The sequence below is a fragment of the Micromys minutus genome, assembly GCF_963924665.1.
Source record: "Micromys minutus genome assembly, chromosome: 25".
NCBI lineage: Eukaryota > Metazoa > Chordata > Mammalia > Rodentia > Muridae > Micromys > Micromys minutus.
In genome coordinates, this window is record NC_137960.1 from 18,736,409 (window position 1) to 18,740,775 (window position 4,367).

Below are 4,367 nucleotides of genomic sequence, written 5' to 3' on the forward strand. Positions count from 1 at the left end.
TATGTCTAGGTGACCAACCCAAATGCAAGAATGACAGATAATTACTATACTGGTGAGCGGAAGAATCTTCTGGAGAATATGCAGTTATTTAAGCAGTGCTGAGCATCCTTGTGTTGAATATGCACTTGAGTTACAGATTGAGAACAGTGTTGAGTTTCAGAATGATTGATTACTCTGGGTATAGCCTGGCAAAATTATGAAATCTAAGAACGCAGAAACCTCTTAAAGACAGAGTACCGATGGGGCCATAGGGAGGACACTTTTACACTTCTGCATAATTATAATTTATGAACAGATTTTATTGACTCTTGTGACATGAACTAAAAGTGAAGCCTGCAGGCTAGTTTATGCCTTGCTAGTTAGAAATATCCATTTTTCAGAAGTTACTAATGAAAGACATAAAACCAGGAAGAAAGCTATAGGTTGGGAAGTTGGATAATACAATCATTTACTACCCACTACCTCCTTTCCCTCAGGGATTTATTTCTGTCCTACATGGTTAGCATAGGTATTCAAGATCCTCTGACTTTTTCCTGGAAAGAGAGGGAGACTGGAAAGACACTATATGAATACAAACATGTTTAATTTTAACGTTTTTTTTCTATCAGTGATAGCTACCCTATGATGATGTGGCAGTTCATTCCCATTTCAACGATCCCAAAAGAGACAGGCATTGTGTGTGTGTGTGTGTGTGTGTGTGTGTATGAGTGCATGTGTGTGTGTATGTGTGCCCACAACACTTCTCTTTACTTTATATAAGAAAATGTCATTTTTCTCTGCCACAGAAACTTTCTGTCTGCATTCCAGATGAGATTAATAGAGACACGAAAAAGCTAGAGTTAATTAATTAATCCAACTGGCTTCAGATCTTCTATTCGAAGCAGACTGCTGGAAGAGGATAGAATACTCCCTCCTTTCTTTCATCAAGGGGTCCATTATCCAGGGAGATTTAATCCACTTTTGAGAGTGATAGAAAACCATTTACAGACACAGAACTGAGAAACCATATAATCATTATACCCAGAGGAAAGTATTCAGATGAGAAATGTATGGTATTATACCCTATTTACAACCATGAGAGCTTAAACATTGAATGTGAGATGAATAATGAAATACAGAAAAGGTGATTGAATTTTGTTATGTGAAATACACAGGAGAAAAGGTAATAAATAATTCTGGGGTAAATATATGATACAAAAACTTTAGATCAGTGTTAATGACAGAATACTGATATGTTAGAGTTCTAAGAAAAACCCATTTAACTTTTCTATGTATTTGAAACTATCATATTGTGTTGGAAAAGTTAAATTGCTAGAGAGCCTATTGTAGGACAAAAAGGATGAACTTCAAGGTTAGGGAAAAGGGAACATGTAAAAAGGAGACCCATGGGAATTTTAGAAATAAAAACATGGCAGAGAAATAAAAGGAAACCAAGTAAATAAAGTCAGTTTTAATATAAACAAGACAAAACAGACTCTGGTCTGTGCCATGTTCACTTAAATATGAATGCACTACACCCCTTTACAGTGTTTTCTTGGAATACCTCCCAAAGCAAAAACTGGACTGGAGATTAATTGGAGAGAATTGAGGCTTTATCAAGCTAAATTTAATAGAAAACAAGCATTAACTCAGACAAGAATAAATAAAATACACCAATAACTACACTAAATGGGATAAATAGATTTTTCCACCAAAATATACTGTGGTCTATTAAGAGACATACAGAGTACTTGCCCATCGTGGCAAAGACCTGTGATTGACAATAGCATTGCTCCAAGCAGAGGAATGAACACATGAAAAAAATAAAGTGGGTATATACAATGCAAATTTGCCCCAAATGGAGCAGAGGGAATCCTGTGATTGGAGGTGTCCTGTATGGACTTAGAGGACATTGCACTGAAGACTGAAAGAAAATACATGATTGGATATCCATAAAGCTTAATTTCAGAGAAGATTTTCAAATAATGATAACCCAGGGCATGGAGGCAGAAGGTGGGAAGGTGCTGGTTAAAGGATAGAGTGCCTCGTTTAGGTAGAAGATTTATTATACAACTGTAGCTACTGCTGTCATGAGATGTTGGATGTACCTTGAAAGCTTAGCTTGGCACATGAGAGGTGAGAGTGAAGAAGGTACTCAGTTCATTGGGCTTACCTATGAAGAAGTTATAATCCCCCCTTTCCTAACTCTGCTTGTGTTCCCATCCTGAGGTGACAGGTTTTCATTTTTTACGTAGTTTCAGCACCCTGCACTATCTTGCTACAGACACAAAGCAACAGGGCTAATAAGTAATGGGAGAGAACCTTTAAAACAAGGCATCAAATTATGAATCTTCATAATTCATTGGTTTTAGCAGCCAGGGTAATGGAAAACAACGTAGTTGCTAATGTATTATATTAAGTTCTCTCCCTCCCTCTCTCCCTCCTTCCCTACTTCCTTGCCCCCCTCTCTCTTACACATACACACACACACACACACACACACACACACACACACACACACATACTCACTCACGCACAGTGAGGGTATTTTATGTGTTTTTGCCTCTTTCCCAAACAAAGCTGAAATTCTCTTCCAAGACGTGCATCTCAAAACATTGTACAATATGTAATATACTTTTATTTTGTCAATTATAGCTATATTATAAGCACAAAGCTGAATAAACACAGAGTTATGTCAATTGCCATGGTATATAGGCTTATAAGTCCTTCTGTTTAACTCGAGGAAGCAGGAACATTGTGAGTTCAAGGCCAGGTAGGATGAGTTAGTGACACATGGTTTTGAATAAAATGTGAAACAAAGGTTAGGAATAAAGGAACAATTATGAGAAAAAAAAACGTAAACAGATGGTAAATCTTTGTGCATCAGGCAATAAAAATACACAGAGAAATAAGAAATAGCTTATTAAGCATATCATTTAGTGAAACACCTAAATTTACTATATCCAGTGTTGGGAAGAGTCTGTAGAAATAAAAACACAAAGCTTAAAGGATTACAGTACACATCCAATAAGTGGAACTTAGTATTTGTATAGAATTTCATGGTCTCTTAAAAGGAAAAAGACTGAGAAATATTTAAACAGAAATTGTATAAATGGTGTTCTCTGGTCTTAATTCAATAAAACAGTAAATAAGTAACCTGAACATAAAGGCTGTAGCTGCTTTCATATAGAACAATTGCATGGGACTCTTGGTGCAAGGAGCAAGTTGAAACTGAAGTGACTACCGAAGAATGACAGGAGATCAAATGTGTCTTAGAAAAATCAGGACACAAAAGTGCCTCTGAAGACAGCTAATCTTCAACATCTCATTTAAAAAGAAGTAGCCAAAAAAAAAAAAAAAAAAAAAAAAATTCCTGATTCTTTTCTCAGCATGAAAATTCAAGTTGTAGATGGGAAGAGATTGCATTAATCACAAAATGTTTTATCATAAAGAACTCCTAAAATTCATCACGGATGATCTGGATAACTCAGTAAAACCTGGCAAACTGAATATCATATTGGACATCATGAAACCCAAGTGTCCATGAAACAAAGACACAACACTATGACCTAAACTGACACCACAGCTAACTTCTATCTGCCCCTCAGTTTTGTACAGGTTTAAAACTTTTATCATAGTGAGTGTTTGTAAAAAAGTGTAGAGAAAGCAAACCTAAGGTACAGTTAGTGGGAGTGTCCACTGAGCAGCTTGATTCCGGGAATTAGCAGCCGAGTTCAAACCACCATATCTACTGTTTTCATTCCTAGTTAGGGACTTGGAAAATTGTCTACACAACTGAGAAGATGGGCCCAGAGAGTGTATGAACACAGAATACACAATTTCAGAAATTACGGAAACAGTAAGTGTTCCAACCAAAACGAATAATATATGCTAAATAATTACTATGTATTCATTCAAATGGCTGTTAGCAGGCAGTAAATATTGATCAATTCCCCCAAACTTTAGTGCTGTAAGAACCTTAAGCTGAACAAACAACACCCAGATAATAGCATTTATGTAAAACTAAGGCTAAGGCAGGGGACATAGTTCCCTTGGCAAAGTGATTGCTTAGCACACGCTGTGCCCTGAGAGCCAATCACAATGTCACATAAACCAGAAATTGTGGTGCATGCTGCAATGTAATCATTTGGGAGGAGGAGGAAGGGAAATCAGAAATTAAAGTCTTTTTCAGCTATACGATGAGATTGGGGCCAGCCCAGGGCATATTAGTTCTTGTCTTCAAACGTTTCTAACATGTATGGTCGTATATTATCTTATAGATAGCGGCAATGGTACAAACGTAAGAGCTAAGGACAAGAAGATAAAAGTGGTCCATAGAATGACAAAGACAACTGATCGACTAATGAAGACCAGTGTCCCATGAAGAC